General features: G+C 44.9%; 1 protein-coding gene across 1 annotated transcript in view; it reads right to left on the bottom strand.

The window, feature by feature from the left end:
• LOC147662708 (isopentenyl-diphosphate Delta-isomerase 1-like) overlaps positions 1–22,410 on the bottom strand; it is a 101,629-nt gene that overhangs the window by 39,135 nt on the left and 40,084 nt on the right. The gene's annotated exons all lie outside the window — the stretch shown is intronic.

Raw genomic sequence — 22,410 nt, 5'->3', positions numbered from 1 at the left:
CACATAACTGGATGATGGAGGTCAAGAAGCAAGACATTCCACACTTTATGCTATCCCTGGACAAAGAAAAAGAGTTTGATGCAGTCCACTGGCCCTTTCTAGAAGCCACCCTGATTAAATTTGGACTAGGCCCTAATTTCAGGAAGTGGATGGGACTTATGTATAAGGAACCCAGGGCCAAAGTAAGGGTAAACGACAGAACGTCAGAAGACTTCCCCATAGGGAGGGGTACAAGGCAGGGCTGCCCACTTTCACCACTCTTATTTGCCCTCAAGATAGAGATTTTTGCCTGCCAGGTGCGTCAACATCCGGGGATACAAGTCTTTTCAATCACCCAGATAACGACATGGTTGAGAAGATTTCCTTGTATGCCGATGACATACTCTTATACATTACTCACCCAGACACAGATATACCCAACCTGTTCCACACTATAGATCACTATGGTCAACACTCTGGATACACCATCAATTGGCATAAATCTGTAATCTACAGTCCGGACACATTGCATACATGGCCTGCCCTACTGGGAGATCTACAGATTGCGGACTTGGGGTTTACCAATCTGGGGATTTATCTTACAACTGACAAAAACCTCGGCGACAGGAGAAACATTCCACGCATACTCACAAACTTTAAGGAGGATGCACACCATTGGAAACTTCTCCCCCTTACAATCCTGGGCAAAGAGTCCATGTTCAAAATGATTACGTTACCCCAATTTCTATATGCCCTACTAAACCCATATTTTCCCCTCCCACAGTACTTTTCCGGGAAAGAAAGAATGATACTTTATTTGATTTAAAAAATCATAAAAGGGTGGATTTACCACCATGCAAGCGGCATTTACATCATAAAAACAACACAAAATCAACTTTAAATCAAGTTAAAAATGAATATCATAATATACAAAAGTAGCGGGAAAGGGTCTAAAAGGAAAAGAATAAAAAGGAATGATGTGAGTTTTTGTAGGGGACACGTTAATTTTGACTCCTGATGAAAGGGGAAAAAAAAGTATAGAAGAATAATAGTAGTTCAAACAAGAAGCTCGTTATTTTTAACTCATGATACAAAAAGACAACCGTTTGGAGAAGAGGGGAAGAGAGTGGAAAAGTCTGTGGCCTGCCAAAGCCTGGCCTATTGTCCAGAGACCTCTTTGGTTGCTGCCCTTTTTTCCAGCTCTATGGCGGCAAGATTCAAAAATGTTATGGTTTTACATTAGAGTTCTATCCAAGATCCACTTAGGCATCTTATCACCTCCACCCTGCAAGTTCTCACCTGGGCTTCTCTTAGAAGAGCTCGAAGAAGCGTTTTTCTTAGATTATGAAGTGCCGGGCATATGCATATAAGGTGCAGTAAGGACTCTGCGCCGTTGCCACAGAGGCGGCAGTCGGGAGTTGCCCACAACCGTAGCCATTTGGGAGGGAGGTCTTTGGACGAGAAGCAAGCCAGCCGTAAAAGGCTTAATTTCCTTTTGTAGTGGTCCCCGAAGCATTCTTTCAAATATTCCTGAGGTTTTAGGTAGGTATATGACGGCAAAACGATCCAGCCACTGCTGCTTTATCCATGAGTAATTATGTTTGTTTAACTGCTTTCTTGGTTATCAGTTTGAAGGCGGAATAAGTCATGGGCAGAAGCCAAGATTCTTCTAGTTTTAATGCCTCCAGAGCTTGCCTCAAGATCTTGTATGTTGAGTCTGGTAGCCCGGCCTGTTTTTCGACTTCTAACCAGCAAAGGTGGGCCAGGGATTCGTCTTCTGCGTCCCTCATATGCCAATAATATTTTGCGAGTGCGCCTTGTCTTGCTGGGAGCTGGTTAGTAAGACCGAACTCCAAACGAATTTGGGCTTGCGAAATATGTCTCGGGATTGAGAAAATAGTTTTGAACAGCCTGGATTGGGTGTCCCGGATTACCAGTAGTTCAGAGCCGTATGTCAGTGATGGCAGAAATTTGGCAGCTGCGATGTTAAGAATGTGGCGGGTGGAATGTCCGTTTAATTGCTTTTGAACAGTTTTGAATGCAAATTGAAGCTGCTTAGCTTTGGATTCCCCCTGTTCTAGGTGCTGTTTAAACTTTAAATCAGTGGTCCAATAAGATTCCCAGGTATTTATAATGGTCTACCTGGATTAGAGGGGTAGAATTTATCTTCCAGACGAAAGTTTTTTTTTTCTGGAGCCACAGAAGCATATGATGTTAGTTTTCTTTAGGTTTATAGTCAGTTGTGCGTTCGAGAGGTACTGCGACAGTTTGGAGATCAAGCGTTGTAGACCGATGGGGGTTTTTGAGAGGAGCACAATGTCGTCTGCGTATTGGAGACTTATTATAGGTGAGTGGGCCAATTTTGGTGGGTCTCCCTGGATGGTGCTTAGGTCACTTTCTAGGTCCGCGGTATAGCTGTTAAAGAGGCTGGGGGCCAGAACGCAGCCTTACTTTAAACCGTTGGTTGTATGGAATTTTCTTGTCAGGCGTCGACCATCTCCTTTTTTCACTTGGACCCAAGTGTCTGTGTAGAGCTCAATAATTGCTCCCAGCAACTTTGGCGGCACGCCCCAGGCTTTCATTTTGGCCCAAAGATTGGATCTGGGCCCTTTGTCAAAGGCCGCTTTTCCGGGAAGAAGCGGCAGAACTATGCTCCTTTCTTTGGTTGGAGAAACAGCCCAGGTTTGCGCTTCATACTTTACAGAGCAATCAGTACAATGGGGGAATGTCCCTGCCGTATATAGAAGCCTACTACTGGGCAGAACACTTAACCCCTATTAATGACTGGATACATACACCAGGGACACACCCTACATATAGGCTAGAAAGGGCAACCCTTAGCAGTCGCACATTCCTCCAGTATTTATATGGTGGTAGAGGTGTGGGAAAGCTTCTCCCAGCAACTCAGGTCACAGTTGAAACCTGGGTGAGGGCCACGAAGGCCATTGGATGGGGGCAATAAACCAAACAAAGAGACACCCTTGTGGCAATGCACATGGCTGAAGGAACTACATAAATTGAAGAAATTTGGAGGTTGGGACAATATCAGAATTTCCAAATTAGTGGATATATCCTTTGCAAGGGAACGCTGAAAAGTTTTGGTGTCCTTAAGACCCGAATATTCACTACACCCATCCCAATTCCTGAAATACGCACAACTTAGGCACGCCTTGTTTGGCTGAGAAAATAGACAATTTCCCATTACGGGACTTCGCACCACTAGAGGGGAGGCTGCTCCAAGAAAGCATCATAACTAAAGCTGTATCGCGAAAGTATAAAACCCTGAATAACAACGCTCCAGATAGACTAGGAAAGTTGAGGTCAACCTGGGAGGGTAACCAAGGTGCGCTTGAAAATTTAGACTGGGAAGCTGCTTTGATGTTCCCTAGGGAGGTGGCGATCAAATCCAGACTACACCTCATACAGTATAAGATACGGCATAGAATATACTTCGATAGAGTCCGACGACATGGGATGGGGTGAGCAGAGGATCCCAGATGTCGGAGGTGTGGGTATAGCGAGTGCGACTTCTATCATACCATCTGGGACTGCGCACAGATACAAGTCTACTGGGAAAAGATAAACGAGGGAATTTGGCAAAATATTGAACACTACGATAGCCCTAGACCCCAAACTTATACTGTTGGGTATTTCCTACAATATGGACCTTGGCTGAACCCAATTAATTTTCCTGGCACTAGCACTGGAAGTAGCCAAGCGAGAGGTGGCAAGGAAGTGGGGAGCTGCAGACACGCCACGACTGCGAGAATGGAAGGGGGGATGGACATGTATATGGCAGCTGAAAGGGTCACCTACAAAGCGAGGGGTTGCCCCAGGAAATTTCGAAAGGTGTAGGGTAATTAGAGACGATATTATGGTTTCGATCTACTAGGGGATGATTCCCAACTGGATCGTACTGGGCTAGCCCACCCAGACACCTTACCAGCTCAAGAAACCCCAGATGCCTAGGGAGGGGAATGGTTCCAAGGCATTGTTTCCCATCAATGATTGTTATGTACTTACACTGCAGTAGAAGATGTAATGCAGATGAAACCCTACTGTATTGTATGATGACTAATTGCACTAAAGGCTGGACGACAGTAACCAAAGTTACTTATGTTATGTTTGTTTTAGAAAATGACACCAACATTTTTTTTTTTTTAATGTTGGTTTCCTATATAGAAAACGGATACTGACACTATTTTCATCATAAGTGTGAGTCATCATACTTTACTTTTATAAACCAGAACAGCATTCTTAACCTCAGTAAGGAAGGTATGTGAGTCTCTTACAAATATGAGGAGGACATGTTACAAGTAACTTCCTACTTCAGAATAGGACACGCTCTGTATTACTAGGTTCAAAAATTAGAGTAGACATCCAGAAATCTCTACTGATGAAGGATAATATCCAGAAACACATGTCTAGAGATTCACAGCACTAACCGGCGCCAACGTTGGTTAAAAATGTGGGCAACAAATCAAGTAAGCATTCAAAGTGAACTGCATTTACCGTAATGCTAAGGGGTGAACTGGCTGGTAGGTACAGCAGTGCACCACATCCCCCCTTCCAATATTATTTTAAATGTAAATGAAGCGGAGAATGGATTGATTGTTTAATAATTATTAATAGATAAATATGCATGGAGGGGTAAATGGGCCTGAAGTGCCTGTTTTTCTCTACAGAGGTGACCTGCCTTTTTTTTATAGATCCGACTATAAGCTGCAGGCCCAGGGTTACCAACTCTGGCCATTAGCACCACCTCAGTTATCGGGCACTACGAGGTTTTGGGCCACAATGGGGAATAACATGCCAGTTTCAGAATCACCAGGATATTTAACTCATGCAATCCTTGAATTCCAGGTACTTCTCCGTTTATATTTCCCACTTGCTTTCAACAAGTGAAAAGTGTGAGCAGAAGAAGAGCCGGGGTTGCCCCAAGAAGTGGGAGAAAGTTTTGCTAGGGTGGGAAGAATACAGTGGTATGGGGAGGCATAACATAGCTAGGTGGGGAGGGGCGCTGGGAGGTATACAATATAAAGTAGGATCAAAAGTGTCTCATGACCGTTGTAATATGTTTATGAGTTGCAGCCGGTGACAACCGCTGAGAAACGTGTAACCTAACCTACCTATAATTCTGTATCTGTATATGGATGCTGACACCTGTTTAAATAAAAGGAAGTTTAAAATAAAAAAAAATGTGAGCAGAAACACATTTTGTTTTATTGTTTTTAACGTGACATTGTGTAAAAATAGTATAGATGTTGGTTTAGGGAAGTGCCTTTTGCCTATTTAGTGTCAATCTGTTCAGTAGTGTCTGAGAAATTTAAGCTGAAAATTCTAGTGATACCTCTGGTCACGAAGCCTTCGCGAAGATGAGCTCGTGCAGGGAAATGCACTGCACTGATTGGCTGCCAAGACTTCATCCAGGAAGTGTTGGTAGCCATCTTGTAACTCGGTTCAACCGAGTCACAGAAAATGCGTAAGAAAAAAAAAACGAAAATTGTGTAGACTGATTGAGTGTGAGAGTACTGGTATAGGTCCCTACCCAAAGCAAAAAACGTACTAAGTTAGGCTCCTTGACCCTGGGCGGAGAACAAAGCTATAACTACCTGGGCGCATGGCTCAGTGAGACCGGCCGCCCCCTGCTCCATCTACAACAACTGCGGCAGAAAGGGAAGATGGTCACACACGCCCTTTGCAAACTATATGCCACCTCAGATAGCCCTAGAACCATAGCAATCCAAAGGGTACTGAGGGTCAAATTATTACCGTCACTTAATTATGCGCAACAGGCAATTCCGGAAATGTTCGCCCAGGACCTCAAAAAAAAGACACAGCGTATAAGGAATATGCTACTTACCAGTATGCATCTGTTCTTGGCATAGAGGGCTGCAGAGTGGTACATTTATGAATAGATCGCCATCTGGTGTTGGGCTCGGATGATTGCACTTGTTTTTCTCTTGGAGAAGTCTTTTGTCGTCAGGAGACTGGTGACTCCTCCTTTGGGTGCTAGTGCGCATGGGCATCGGCATCGGCTCTATCCTTAGATTGTTTTGCCATAGTAGGGTTAGATGGAGTAGTATGATAGAAATTCCGATGTAAGTGTATCTAAATAAGATAGTGTTGGAACAGACACAGGTTTCCGGGGAGGCTGGGAGGGCATGTACCACTCTGCAGCCCTCTATGCCAAGAACAGATGCATACTGGTAAGTAGCATATTCCGTTCGAGGCATATGGGCTGCAGATGGTACGCTTTTACTTTCAAAAACCCAAAAGGGGCTACAATTGGCACTTAGAAAATTTGTAGAATTCTGTGATGCCAACGACTTACAGGTTAATACAAGCAAAACCAAGTTTATGGTTTTTACCAAAAATAGACCAAGATTGGGACAAGTTAATCTTAATGGTGTAAATTTGGAACAGGTATATGAGTTGACTTACTTGGGGGTGGTTCTGGACCATAGGTTAAGATGGTCTGCTCAGTTGGACGCATTGTCATTACAATTTTCACAGTTGAGTGGGACACTGGTTAAGGAGCAGAGATCCTCTCTAACTAAGAGAGTGAGCCCAGTACTCAAAATATACAATACTAAGATTAGATCGGCAATTGTTTATGGAGCGAACGCTAACTTGTCCCAACTTGAGAAAATACAAAATACATTTTTACGAAACTTGGTGGGTCTCCCTCAATCGACCCCCATGCTTCCTTTAATGTTGGACCTGGGTTGTTATCCAATAGAGGAACTAGCTAAACTGAGAATTATCTATTATGGAGGAGAATATGGGTAACTCCTGAATTGGCCTCCTTTGCTGTGGGTATAGAAGACCTCAGACGAATAGTGGGCAGTGGTAATCTCCCCTGGTTTAAAGAGGTCAAATCCACCCTGTCAGATTTGGGCCTTAATCAGCTATGGTCCGACCCCAGGACCAGCGAGTTCCCTGGAGAAAAGGATCTCAAAGACAAGTTTTGGGCCGCATATAGAAATAGACTGATTATGGAACATAGCTCATTAACCCTCTCTGGTAGATTTTTAAGCCATAAAGTGGATACAAGTCTGGAGGACTACTAGGATGCCATAACAAAGAGTATTGATAGAAACCTCTTCCATCAATTTAGAGCAGGAACGTTACCCGTGAGGTCGTTTACACACAAATGGAGGGGGGGTGTAGGGGATTCATGCCCATGGTGTCAAGACCAGAAGGAAACTTTGGGTCATTTCTTTTTTGAATGCCCTGCATAGGTTGCCCCACGGAAAAAATGGCTAAAACCGATTTGTCAGAAGTTCAAGACGAGAGGGGCAGACGAGGCCCTAAGGTTGTTAGGGATGGTAACATCTCTCCCGGTGGCCATATCAGTAGCCAAATTTCTAGGCTGGTCTTGGCTAATTAGAGTTAAATATATACACAGCATTAGCTAGTCTGACAGTCTATTGTTATTATTATCATTATTACTTTTATTATTGAACAGCCAGTGAGTGATGCACCGTGTATTATGTAATTCATGTATTATGTTGGTTTTAATGTTATACTGTGTGTTTTTATTTTGTGATGTCTTTTATGGTTAATTTTACCGAAATAAAGACTTATAAAACTGAAAAAAAAACCATTTATGAATAGACTATACAGCAGTTATCTCCCTAGCGGTGGTCACCAGTGTCTGTTGCAACAGTCTGAAATAAAGTTTTTAGTACAGCTTGTCCCACTCTAGCCTGTTGTGTTGCCTGCACATCTACACATCCGTGTTTTGTGAAGGTATGCAGTGTAACCCAGGTAGCTGCTTTGCATATGTCATCTAGAGGAATGTTTCCTAAGAATGCCATAGATGCTCCTAGTTTACGTATAGAGTGAGCTCTAGGAGGAACAGTTAATGTCCTCTTTGCTTTTAAGTAGCATATTTGTATACATTTTAAAATCCACCTGGCAATGCCTGCTTTAGAGATGGGATTGCCCTTATGTGTAGGAGAAAACGCTACAAATAGTTGTTTTGTCTTTCTGAAAGTTTGTGTTCTTTCTATGTAGTACAATATCGCCCTTTTGACATCTAATGTATGTAGGGCCCTTTCTGCTACCGTCTGTGGTTTTGGAAAGAAGACTGGTAGTTCCACTGCCTGATTGATGTGGAATGCTGAAATTACTTTAGGCAAGAATTTTGGGTTTGTTCTAAGAACCACTTTATTTTGGTGTAACTGCAGAAATGGTTCTTGCATTGTAAATGCTTGAAATTCACTTACTCTTCTGAGTGAAGTAATCGCTATAAGAAAGGCCACCTTCCATGTGAGGAATTGTATTTCACACTTATGCATAGGTTCGAAAGGTGGTCCCATTAGTCTGGTAAGTACTATGTTGAGATTCCAGACTGGGGAAGGCGGTAGTCTTGGTGGAATGACTCTTTTGAGGCCTTCCATGAAAGCTTTTATTGCCGGTACTTTAAACAGGGAAAGATGACTGTTTTGTAGGTACGGTGCTATAGCTGCAAGATGTACTCTAATAGAGGTGTAAGCAAGGTTACATAGCTGCAAGTGTAGTAAATAGCAAATAATCTCTTTAGTGGATGCGTCCAGAGGGTTGATGTTGTTACTGTTACAGTATACAGCAAACCTTTTCCACTTTGCTGCATAGCATGCTCTGGTGGTAGGACGTCTTGCTTGCTTAATGATTTCCATACAGTTTGGAGGTAAATCGAAGTATCCAAATTCTATGACCTCAGGAGCCAGATCGCTAGGTTCAATTGTTTGGGATCTGGGTGCATTATTTCTCCATGGTTCTGTGTAAGGTGCATGGGTAATAATCTCAGCTTTTGATGTGGCACCTGTGAGAGTTGCAGTAGCGTGGTGAACCACGGCTGTCTTGCCCACGTGGGTGCTACTAGTATCATTGTCATTGAATGTTGTTGCAGTTTCCGAACCACTAATGGAATTTGTGGGAGAGGGGGAAAAGCGTAAGCAAATTTGTTTGGACCAATTTATCCATAGCGCATTGCCCTGGGACAGGTGGTGTGGGTACCTGGATGCGAAGTTTTGGCATTTTGCGTTCTGATGAGTGGCAAAGAGATCTATCTCTGGTTGGAAGAATGGCTGCAGTATTTGGTTGTGCAGTTCCCATTCGTGTATTTGTTCTGACTCTCTGCTTAGGATGTCTGCTATCTGATTTTGAACTCCTGGTAGGTGTTCGGCTAACAGATAGATCTTTTGAGGAATGGCCCATCTCCAAATGTCCTGTGCTAGTCTGGATAGTTGGAGAGAGTGTCCCCTCCCCCCCCTGTTTTTGAATATAATACATTGCAGTCATGTTGTCTGTTCTGATCAGGACTGCTTTGTTGAGGATTTGCATTTGAAAAGCTTTTAATGCTAGAAACACTGCTAGTAGTTCCAGATAATTGATGTGCAGTCTTTTTTGCTGTACACTCCATTTTCCCTGCACTGTATATTTCTCTATATGCACTCCCCATCCGGTGAGCGATGCATCCGCTGTTAGTATCACTTGTGGAATCGGTTTTAGGAACGACCGCCCCTTGGAAATGTTTGTTGTGTTCCACCACTTCAGAGAGCGATGTGTGCGGTCGTCTACCAACACCAGATCTGTAGTCTGACCTTGAGCCTGATTCCACTGTGTCGCTAGACACTCTTGCAGTGGACGCATTTGTAGTCTGGCATATGGTATTAGCAGTATGCAGGAGGACATCATCCCTAACAGCTGCATGAACACTCGAGCTGTTAGTGAGTGTTGTGGTTGAAATCTTTGGATCAACGTGATCATTGTTTGGATCCTGATTGGATTGGGGTATACTTTGGCTTTTTCCTGTGTCTATAGTAGCCCCGAGATATTGTTGAACCTTGTTTGGTTGTAGGTGGGATTTTGTGTAGTTCACCGTAAACCCTAGCTGGTGCAGCAATTGAATGGTCTTCTGTGTGTTTTGAGGACATTCTTCCTGCGACTTGGCCTTTATTAGCCAATCGTCCAAGTAAGGGAAGACATGTATTTGTTGTCTTCTTAGGTGTGCTGCAACCACTGCTAGGCATTTTGTGAACACTATTGGTGCTGTTGTGACCCCAAACGGAAGGACTTTGAACTGATAATGTTGTCCTTCTACTACAAACCTGAGGTATTTTCTGTGGGCTTTGTGAATTGGTATGTGAAAGTAAGCGTCTTTTAGATCCAGTGTAGAAAGAAAGTCCCCTTTCTTCAGTAAAGGAAGTACTTGTTGGAGCGTGACCATGTGGAAATGTTCCGAGTTTATGTATGCATTGAGAGGTCTGAGGTCTAAAATTGGTCTTAGAGACCCGTCTTTTTTGGGAATTAGGAAGTATAGAGAGTATACTCCTGTCCCTTGCTGATGTTTTGGAACCTTCTCTATAGCATGCTTTTGTAGCAGTGATAGTACTTCCTGTTTTAACAATGTCAGATGATCTTGACTCACTGGACGCTGTCTGGGGGGATGTTTGGTGGGGTAGCTGTGAGTTCTAGGCAATAACCATGTTGGATAATTTGTCTCACCCACCTGTCTGATGTGATGTTTTCCCAGACAGGTAAGAACTGTGATAGACCCCCCGACCGGTGTTATATGGTCTGGGGGGAGTTGTATTAAGTCACTGTTTTGGGGTTGGGGAGCTGCGGTTGTTAATATTTCCGCGACCTCTACCCTTGTTGTTGTTACCTCTGTAACTGCCTCTTGAATTACCTCTGAGTGATGTTGGTGTAAAAGAGGTAGATTGCTGGCTTGTGCCTGTATTCTTTGACCCCCCTCTATAGGTGGACCTACGAAAGGAACCCCTTTGAGTTGGCTGTTGAAATGCTCCCATTGATTTAGCCGTTTTTGTCTTTTTACATCTTTTCTAAAGCCTCGTCTGTACCTGAGCCGAAAAGTGTTTTTTGATCAAAAGGTTGGTTCAATAAAGAGGTTTGTACTTCTTGTTTGAACCCTGAGACCCTAAGCCATGCAGGTCTTCTTAACATGATACTGGTGTTGATGGATCTTGCTGCAGTGTCTGCCGCGTCGAAGGCGCACTTAATGGAAGTGTTGGTTACTATCTTCCCTTCCTGTATAAGCTGGTCTGCCCTTTTTTGATGTTCCTTGGGAAGATGTGTGATGAGTTTTTCTAACTCATCATAATGCGCTCTATCATAGCGTGCAAGTAGCGCTTGTGTATTAGCTATGCGCCAGCTGTTTGCTGCTTGGGATGCTACTCTTTTGCCTGATGCATCTATTAGCTTGGACTCCTTATCAGGAGGAGGAGCTTCTCCTGTAGATAATGAGTTTGCTCTTTTACGAGCGTTTGTGACTACAAGCGAGTCCAGAGGTACCTGTCCCTTGATAAATATTGGGTCCTTTGGGGCTGCCTTATATTTTTTATCAATTCTTGGGTTTAATACTCTAGCCCTCACAGGGTCTTTGAATATGTCTGCTGTGTGATTGAGAAGACCCTTTAGCATAGGTAGTGTTCCTGATGTTCTTTGTGCAGCGGGTAGCGTTTCTAAAAGGAAATCCTCTATTTGAGGTTCTCTATGTAAATCTACCTTATGGTATTTTGCTGCCCTATTAATCAGCTGTACAAAACCTGTATTATCATCAGGTGGTGAAGGTTTTGAGGGGTATAATTCTGGGTCGTTATCATCATCTGACCCTGCATTATAAATCTCCCATGGGTCTTCTTCATCTGGGACAGTGTCGTTATCCCCATGAAGTTCTCCCTCCCCGTATCACTGTCTACATCGGTTTGAGGTGTAGATGGTCTTGGTGTAGAAGGTGGAGGAATAGCTGGCATAGTGTGAGGAAGAGGAGAAGAGGGTGTGTCTCTAGGTCAAGGAGAAAGGGGAGGAGTTGTATTTGTCCCCATTGTTCTCTTTTTAGGAGAAAGAGCTTTGTCATCTAGCTGTTCATTCTTCCTATTTTTCGGTGATTTCGTCACCACTTTGCCAGTTTGCGGATCGATAAACAAAGTCTTTTGTTTTGGATCTGTCTGCTGCTCCTGTGTCTGTACCGAAGTTCTTGGTTCCGAAAGGTGCCTTTGCTTCTGACCGTCAATGTTCTCTGTTTTCGGCACCGAGAATTTGCTCGATTCAGATTTTTTCGGTGTCGAGTAAGTCTGACGTCGAAGCATGTTTAGGTTTCGACATGGAATGTTTCGATGCCGAGCTTTCCTTTGTATGGAGCTTCGGTGTCGATGTCGACCGTTTCTCGGATCCGACATGGTGGGAGGCCGAGAGTTTCGGTTTCTGTTCCGGTTTCGTTGCCGGGCCCGAAGGCGGGGCGTCGGAAACTTTCTTCGGTAGTCTGACCGGGCTCGAAGGCGGGGTCGGTACCACACGGGGTCGGATTTTTGGTAAGGGGACGTCGTCACTCACAGTTTGTTGAGCGTCGATTTCTTCGACATCAGACTCGTCCACTTCCGACCCGACTCATCTTCATGTTCCTCTTCTTCTTCGAGGTGCTGGGCCTCGAACAGCTCCGGGATTGCCTCCGACTACATTCTCGAAACCTCGTGTCTTCGGGCTCGCCGGTTTCTAATCGTCGACTTGGAGGAGAATGCTGCGCAGGCTTCGCAGTCCCTGGATTCATGTTCAGGCGATAGGCAGAGGTTGCACACCTCGTGTAGGTCCTTGTGTGGGAACTTAGCACCACACGTTGGACATCTCTTAAATGGAGTCCTTTCCATGGACTCCGGGATGGACTACGTCGAGAAAGGCCTCCCAGTCTCGTCGACGTAGAAGAAACTGTTTATTGTTGGAGTCGAAACGTGTCGGAATGGAAATGAAATTGCGTTCGATAACAATACCGTCGAATTGGAAAGGGAATACGTGCCGAAATATCACTTTTTCCTCGAAGTCGATCCGGAGCGCTTCGATCCTCATCCGAACCCGATGGCGGAAAAAAACAATCTAAGGATGGAGCCGATGCGCATGCGCACTAGCACCCAAAGGAGGAGTCACAAGTCTCCTGACGACAAGACTTCTCCAAGAGAAAAACAAGTGCAATCATCCGAGCCCAACACCAGATGGCGATCTATTCATAAATGTACCATCTGCAGCCCATATGCCTCGAACAAAAAATTCTGCTTGCCCGCCTGTACAAGAAACACCTTGATCTGCCTCGAAGTAGACCTCATTCAGCAAGAACTAGATAGAGGGGCTGGCCACCTAGGCAAAATATTATTACCTGGCAACTGTGGCTCTCAAGAACTCCATGAAGGGCCTTATTAAATGCATTTTTTTTGAAAAAACGAGCAATGCTTGGTTGGACAACCTTTCTACTGCCAAATAATTCCTACAACTAGTGACCAAGAGCTGGGAATCAAACCTAATCAACTATGCAACTATCAAATCAGCAACAAAAAAAGGCAATTGAGCTCCCGCTCTCGCAATTTCATGAAACCCTATGGCTCCCTCAAATTTTACACACTCACAAGCCCCGCCTCACGCAGGCTTTGGGGAGACAAGCGCTCCATTGGATTTCAGCAGCAAGACTACACCCGCTCCCCTGAAAAGAACTATATCCATCTTTGAAAGCACTGCCGAACATTACAGAATCTCATGTATGAAACTACCAAAGGGAGTCTCCGTACATATTTTGTTATGCTGCCCGGCCTTCTGACAAGCCCGCTCAATCTACCTAAGACCCATACTTTTCCAACTGGGCACCCGCACCCAAAGGAGGCTGTCTGTTTGGATATTGTGAAGAACATGGCCAATTTTGGCAAATTTGTACATTATTCTCGCACACTTTTGAAAGAGAAGTTGGCTCAGGCAAAGACCGATTAACAGCATACGAGCCTACCACATCAGGGATGCCTCCTGTAGCTCTTCTTATCTTTGAACAGTCGACCTAATTAAGGAGCTGCACTGAGCAGCAATGATTTTAATTACAAAGTTAACATGGGCCGTTCACTCATCTCCTTTAGTAGCTGGGTTTAACATTAGAGGTATTTAACTTTTACTTCATATGACTCCCACCTTTTGCTATATGTTTTTTAATTGTGTATATTCTAATGGTTTTAAGTAATCACACTATAAAAATTCATTCAAACTGGTATAGGTCTATAAATGGGTATGTCAGTGGATGCACAGGTGTGTGAGTGGGGGTACAAGAGGTTTTAAGGGTTGAGCAGGTGTGTAAATGGTTCTTTGGATTATGTCATCAGTGACGTTATTTGAGATGTAATCAGTGATGTCACTGACCATGTCATGAGTGATGTAATATGAGAGGTTATAAGCAGTGCATTGCAGGGGAGCAAGTTATAGTTAGCCAACTGCTGAATCTCTCTGGTTTTGTACGAGTAAAATCTGACCCCAACTATAACGTCCATATAACCGTTGTTTTTTTCAGTTAAAATGTTATATGTATATATATATATATATATATATATATATATATATATATATATATATATATATATATATTACCTACTGGCTGTCGCCAGTAGGTATATATAGTTAGGATTTTTTCCCTATGGGATTTTTGAAAATTCTATGTCTAATAACTTTGGCGTTTGTGGACGGAATCGGCTGAAATTTTCAGGAAAATGGCACATTTTGTTTCCGAGCAGCCCTTGAAAATTTGGGGGGGTTTCGTCAAGGGGGGGCCGAGAAAAAAGGGGGGTCCCAAAACACGTTTTTCCCATGTTAATTTCCATAGGGCGGTTGGCCTCACTTTTAGCTCGAACGGCTGAATGGATTTGCACGAAACTTGGCAAAATTGTAGTGACTGTTAGCCCGATGTGCCTTTGCTAGGTCTCAATATATGTGCTTCAGTGGATTTTGAGAAATTAACGTTCAAAATAAGATATATATCTGTAACAGCGCTCCGGGCTGCGCTCCGGTTCGCGTACTTTTCGCGAAATGGAACTTTGCGATGCGAAGCTGATTGGCTCTCCGGTGTCTGTCAACATTCTAAACAGTCCGGAGCGGCCGCCATCTTATCTCTCGGTAAGATCGAGAGAGAAGAGGTGAAAAACGAAGGGGGAATTTAATGAAAGGGGGCAAGGTAGACCCCTCTTGACCCCCTAGGAATGATGTTGGGGTTATTAAAGGGTCCCGTGGGGAAAATAAAAAAAAATGATTTTTCACAGTAGAAGCGCTTCCCGGGCCGCGAACTGGGCCGCAAACTGGTAGCGAAACGGGAATTCGCCATTTTGTGTTTCGTTTTAATTAAATTACAAGGTATAAGGGGGTGCGGGAGACGTATCCTGATCCCTTATGTTTTCTGAGGGTGGCTGAGGAGGCTCATATATGTTGATACATGTCTTCCAGCGGCAGTGCGTGAGCGTTTTTTTTTTTTTTTGCTGCGTGACGTCTGTTAACGTTCGATTCGATGGAAATCAGGAAGTGTTGACCGCCAATTTGTCACTGCGATAAAATATTTTGTTATAAATGAATCCTTATTGATAAATATTGTCTGCGCCATCTTGCCTTTTTTCCAATGCCACAATTTTGTCGTGCACGGCAGCCATTTTAGATGCCTTGACCAGACCCACTCTCTGCACGCCGTCGATTCTCAGCACGGCTCCCCACCCTCGCAAGCATCTCCCCCACGCACTGGTCACCCCCGCTCTCTCTCTTATGCATGGGCCATAAACTTCCCCCTATCTGCGCTGCTCTTCCTTGAGAATCACACCCTGTGCCCGCCCGACACCTCCCTTTCACCCTATTCACTACCGCACCCTCTGACACTCCTCTTCCTCTGTGTCCGATTGTCCAGGCCGGTCCCAGGCTATCACCTAGCCCTGCGGATGTAGTTTATGGCCCCAGCTGTAGAGAATCCAGACATGCCAACCCTCCCGATTCAGGCGTGAGACTACCGATTTCAGTGCTAGTCTCCCGCCTCCCGATTCCTGCAAGCAAAAACCCGATTCCTCGGGGGTTTCAGCTGACAGGGCTTGGCGTCAGCATGAGAGCACCACCATCTCGTAGCTCCGTCGTGGCCATTCCACGAGCAATCATGGCAGCCGCTCCCCACCAGAAGCCTGCGGGAGTCGGGGGCCCCCAAGACTTTTGTAGAATCTTCACGGCTGAGGGGACGCTTTCGAGAATGGGACCCAAGCCCTATCAGGCAAGCGTCCGAGTTCCAAGGTGTTCCAGGGCCATTTTAGTGGACCACGCCCAAATCTGAAGAGCCGGCCGCCATTTTGAGAGTCCTGTGGCAGCCGCCTATCGTTGCATCGCAAGAGCGGGAGCAACTCAACTACATGGTGAGCGAGACGCTGTAGTCGCAAGAGCGGGCGGTAAACAGCTGAATGGCGGAAGAGGCATAGTGTAGCAAAAGCGGGCGGAATGGCAACTAAAACGGTAAAGGGGCGCCCCACTACAGAGTGTCTTCAGGTCAAACGGATTGTGAGACAAGGTCCAGAATAGAAGAGTCATCAAAAGGCAAAAAGTTCCTCCGAACCCCGGGAGCCGGCCGCCTATGTCGGGGGCGATCTCAGGCTACACCAGTGCTATAAGACTTGGGGAGGGGGTCGGAGCCAAGCGTCTTCTCCGAGTCCGTGCCATCACACCGCCCCTCGGGGGCCTCCGTCAAGCGGTTTAGGGAGGTACCATATCACATTGTTTTCAAATGCAGTCAGGTCCACAAACGGCCCCCACTTACTTTGAGAATAGTGAAGCTGCAGTACGTGCATATAAGCTTCAGACAGTGTTACAAGCGCTGCTCAGAACTCTGAACTATGGCACCCAACATCCAGAACTTATGCCATTTGAGAAGGGCAGTGACATCGAAGCAACTCAGAGTCCAAAATCATGAACGTACTTTCACGTATGAAAATCTTACTTGGGGAGGGGGCAGGAGCCAAGCGCCCCCTCCCAGTCCGCGCCACCACACCGTATGTTTTTAAATCTGAAGCCATCGTTCTACAAACTCAACCAACCTTGGATGAAAAAAACTAGAAGAATGTACAAACTGAAAACCAGTTTTGGTCTGCATAGCATCAGCAACAACGCTTGCTATCAGAGTGCATGAGTTTCATGCTCGATCGATTGAGCTAGCCGGATCGGGCAACAAAAAGTATAAAATAGTTATGTAAATAGTTATTTAATAAAATGTTTTACCCTGTTACTTTGCTGGTGTGTTGTATATATTTTTAATATTTGCATAGGGTTTGTCGTTATTTTGGGCGGGGTGGGTGACGGAGCCGAGCTGTCTTGCAGCCCTCATGGTGTGGAGCTCAGTTCATCTCACTATTTTCGTATTTCTCATGAAGGGTTGTTCCTAATGTTTCTATTTTAGAGAGGTCAAAAAGAGATCCAATTAGTGGCCTACTGATTTTGCTCGATTACTTTTATTTTTTTACACGATTTTTCACTATCTGCAAAGACTAAACAGAGTATTGCGACTTTGTGCTTGTTTGTAAATAGAGAATGAACCAAAGAGAATCAATTGTAAAACAGTAAATGCTTGGATAACAATCAATCAAATGGAGAGACAAGCAGGCACGACGGATTACAACGGGGGTAAAGGCCTGCGTTAACTACCCTTCACTATCTGCAAAGAGAGAGTACTACTAAGAGAAAAGAGGGGAGGGGGGGGGGGGCAGCGTTCAAAGCACATCAGCGTGCATAAACACGAAAAAGGTTTTACCTATCACATACTTGACATTTGACAGCTTTTGATATTTGCTATTAAAAAACCATTGAAATTCACAGAAAAAACCATAGGTTATAGACCATATATAGTTAGGAATTTGCATTTACAAAACCTTGAAAATTCACTGAAAAAACCATTGGTTATAGACCATATATAGTTAGGGATTAGCCTTTTCAAAACCTTATTTTACTCACACAAAACCATTGAAATTCCATATATAGTTAGTTGCACTAACTATATATCGCGCACCCGCAATCCACTGCTGATGATGTCACATATTACATCATTCATGACATGGTTAGTGACATCACTGATGACATCACTGATGACATCTCAAATGACATCACTGATGACATCTCAAATGACATCACTGATGACATCACTGATGACATCTCAAATGACATCACTGATAAAATCACTGATGACATCACTGATGACAACATCCAGTGACTGTATGTTTCTGTAAAGTTAAAATATGTCTTACATATTGAAGAATGAGTGGATGTATAAGTGTCTGGAAGAAGGATTTATATATATATTCCTCCAATCCCGCCTTGTTTGAAAGACAGGTCCGACACATGCTCAGGCTTTTCAATTGTGTTTTTATTCCAACCAGTGCACATTAATATGCCTCGTGATGTCCACAGTGTCAGCGTCCGGCAGACGCGTTTCGGCGTGTGCCTCTTCAGTGCCGGTTCAGTAGCTGACTGCGCCCAGGTGAAATTGACCACGTTGCTAAGGTTTAAAATACCGCCCAAGTGTTCCCACTGGTTGGGAGTCGATCTTGCACACAGCGGCCAGGGAAAGTTCCTTTGTTCGTATTTACCGCTGTGCTCCCTGCCAGGAAACCTTGGACTTCATGCACCACAATCCCGCGGTAAGGAACCGTGGAAAAACAAACAGTCAGTTTAAGGTGCAGTGACCCAACTTCGCACGTGATAATGCCTCTGTTGCTCCTTCTAGGTTCCTCGGGTGCGGGAGGCAGGTCGGCTTTTTTCACAACTGGGAAACCTTTAAGCGAACATCCTGTTCGCTCCCTCTCCCCAATGCCCTTGAGACACTCCAGGTTGGGGGGGCGCCGCACTTGTGCCTTCCAAGCACTATCCAAGAGAGTTTGTCGGTTCTTGTGCGGAGCTCCAGACCGAGGAGCGTTTCGGATACGGTGGAGCCGACCTCCACCTTAACATACTCCTCCAATCCCGCCTTGTTTGAAAGACAGGTCCGACACATGCTCAGGCTTTTCAATTGTGTTTTTATTCCAACCAGTGCACAATAATATGCCTCGTGATGTCCACAGTGTCAGCGTCCGGCAGACGCGTTTCGGCGTGTGCCTCTTCAGTGCCGGTTCAGTAGCTGACTGCGCCCAGGTGAAATTGACCACGTTGCTAAGGTTTAAAATACCGCTCAAGTGTTCCCATTGGTTGGGAGTCGATCTTGCACACAGCGGCCAGGGAAAGTTCCTTTGTTCGTATTTACCGCTGTGCTCCCTGCCAGGAAACCTTGGACTTCATGCACCACAATCCCGCGGTAAGGAACCGTGGAAAAACAAACAGTCAGTTTAAGGTGCAGTGACCAAACTTCGCACGCGATAATGCCTCTGTTGCTCCTTCTAGGTTCCTCGGGTGCGGGAGGCAGGTCGGCTTTTTTCACAACTGGGAATCCTTTAAGCGAACATCCTATATATATATATATATATATATATATATATATATATATATATATATATATATATATATATATATTCCCTGAAAAACAATAAGGGCCCACCAAAAAGGGGGTAAGCCCATTAACCAAGAGGGTCCCCCTCTCAAAAAACAAAGTGGCCCCTGGAGCTTCTTGGCATTAGTTTGATGTATTTATGTGGTGACCGACGCTTGCCTGCCGATGTGTGTGGACTGATGCATGCCTGGCGGTGTGCATGGATCGAGGTGTGGGTGAACTAGCGCTTGGCTGGCGGTGTGTGTAGACAGGCACTTGGCTAGCAATGTGCATGGACTGGTGCTTGGCTGATGATGCAAGCAGGCTGGTGGTGTTTTGGTGGCTGGTAGGCAGTATGTGTACTGACTTGCTTGAGATGCGTTTGTTAGTTGTCCAACCCCTCTCAGCATGCGAAAGCCCTGACACATTCTCTCAAGAGTTGTGCAATAATATCTCTCAATTTTTTAAAGATAAAATCGACACCATTTATAATAAAATTCTGGCCAAACATCCTAATACTATTGAGACCTCCAGTGCCTCTTGCACACAGACTAATACCGATACCTTCACTGACATCCCTGAAGCCACCGAGGATGACATAAGATCACTACTAAATAATATAAAAACTGGGTCCCCCCTTGACCTTCTTCCTGCCAGAGTGATGAACACTGAGTATAGCGCTCTGCCCCATTATTCAAAAAGTCTTGAACCTCTCATTCAAAGAAGGTAAACTCCCTCAGCAATGGAAAGAGGCAGTAGTGAATCCTATACGGAAAAATTCCACCTCCCCTTGGACGGAGCTCTCCAATCTCCACCCCATCTCTCTTCTGCCCCTCCTGAGCAAACTGGCCGAGAAACATGTTAACACCCACATGTCCAGTTTCATAGAGGCGACAGGTGGCCTGGACCACTCACAATCTGGATTCAGGCCCAACTACAGCACCGAATCAGCACTCCTCTCCGTGACTGATAACATCAAGATGTCACAGGATAGAGGAGGCTCAATGATTCTGGTGCTGTTAAACCTGTCTGCCGCCTTTGATACTGTGTCTCACAAGATTCTCTTGAGCCGATTGAAGGGAGTGGGCATTGGAGGACAGGCCCTTTCCTGGTTGGAGAGTTTCCTGTCCGGGCGCTCACAATCCGTCAGCTTGGGCCCCTATCGTTCCACCTCAAGGGCGCTCACGAAGGGGGTGCCACAGGGCTCATGCCTAAGCCCCACATTGTTCAATGTGTACGCGGCCCCCCTTGCTGAGATTGTGAGGAAATACGGATTCACTCCGGTGTCCTACGCCGATGACACCCAACTCCTCTACCCTTTCCACACCCTTAACTCTAATGTTAGGGAAAATTTTGCTGAAGGCATGAGGGCTATCTCTAACTGGATGGCTTCCAACCGTCTCCAATGTAACGTTGGGAAGACTGAAGTAATGCTCTTTGGAAAAGCATCTATACTATGGTCCCCTGACTGGTGGCCCCTGGACCTAGGACCAGTACCCTCCCCAAAATTGACCGTAAAAAATCTGGGGGTGAAGTTAGACCAAAATCTAACCTTAAAGGAACATGTGAATGTGATCGCTGGGGCATGTTTCCACACCATTGGCCTGTTGAGACGAGTCTTCCCTTATCTACCAGACAATTACAGAAAGACCCTTGTACAGACCATGGTGATAAGTCGATTAGACTACTGTAATGGGCTCCTGATACAAGCCAACGAGGATGCCATAAACCGCCTACAGGTAGTTCAGAATACAGCGGCAAGACTGATTTTGAATGCCCCTACAAGAACCCCCTCCAAGCCTCTGCTGAGAGAACTTCATTGGCTACCGATACGACAACGTGTCAAATTTAAAATATGTTGCACTGTCCATAAGTGCCTGTTCGGGAATGGCCCCAACTATCTGACTCAAAAGTTACATCTCTACAAACCAGACAGATCCCTACGCTCAAGCAACCAACTGCTAATAAAACCCCCTCTTGTAAAAAAGACCAGACAAGGTGGCCGTGCCTTCTCCCTGGTGGGGCCAACCCTATGGAACAATCTGCCCTTCAGTATTAGGCAAATCTCCAACCACTCCGCCTTCAGGAAAAAGCTAAAAACCAACCTGTTCCTAGAGGAATAACTAGATTGGTCAGCTCACTAGACTACAGCTCATCTGCAAAGTTCCTCCCTTCCTACATCCCAGCGAGCAAAGCGCGGAGATACCCCGTCCGGGGTTGATTCTTGCGCTATACAAGAAATTAAATTAAATAAATAAATAAATGTTTGGGTGCTTGGTGGTGTGACTGGGGGGTTAGTCCTTTTGGCGTAAGAGCGATGGGCCCCTTAATGGCACTGTTTGAAAATTTAAATGTTGTATTGTGTTGGACCCGCAGCAGGCAGTGTGAATGGTTTTCTGTGTGTAACGCATGAAAAGCGTGCAAATGGACAGTAAAGTGCCCAGTGCCTTGATGTGGCTTTACAGCTCACAAGCTGTCAGTCAGTGGTTCTCTGATATAATGTTGAAATTATCAACAATAACTTTTGCAGATTTTATTTTGCAAAGTCATTGGAAAAGAAAGTTTCTCATGAACCATTTATTTACCCTAGTGCCAAATCCAACTAGTATGCCCGTGATTGACTAGTAAATGGGTGCACAGTAATGTTTTGGTGTTTTTTTGCTTTTTATCGTCTGCGTATACACTGAACACCTTCTGCCCACACATCTTTTTGGAAACTGATCACTAAGGGAATAATATGTGGTATGTTTTGTGTGGATCCCACATTGTTTACTCGGCGGCCATCTAGGGAGACCTACCAAACCCAAATGTTTCTGAAAACTACATGATGGGACTTGTAGTCCAAGCGTGGGGTGTAAGTAATACTTTAGTAGGTTCCAATACATCCATGATTTAAAAACTAATTCATACCCACAGTGGGACCTTCCGTCTGAAAAATGACTTATTGCGCCTGTCTTCTGTGCTGCAATAAGGCTTGGATACTGTTCCTGCCAAAGAGCCTCGTTAGGCGCGATGGTGCAATCTTCCACGACCTGATGGGACTTGTAGTCCAAGCGTGGGGTGTAATTAACACTTTAGTAGGTTCCAATACATCCATGATTTAAAAACGTACCCCACGCTTGGACTACAAGCCCCATCATGCCGAAATGACGTACTAA

This window comes from Lissotriton vulgaris, unplaced genomic scaffold (genome assembly GCF_964263255.1).
Source record: "Lissotriton vulgaris unplaced genomic scaffold, aLisVul1.2 SCAFFOLD_3223, whole genome shotgun sequence".
NCBI classification, from domain to species: domain Eukaryota; kingdom Metazoa; phylum Chordata; class Amphibia; order Caudata; family Salamandridae; genus Lissotriton; species Lissotriton vulgaris.
Note: the sequence above shows the minus strand (reverse complement) of the source record. Positions and strands in the feature narration are given on the sequence as shown.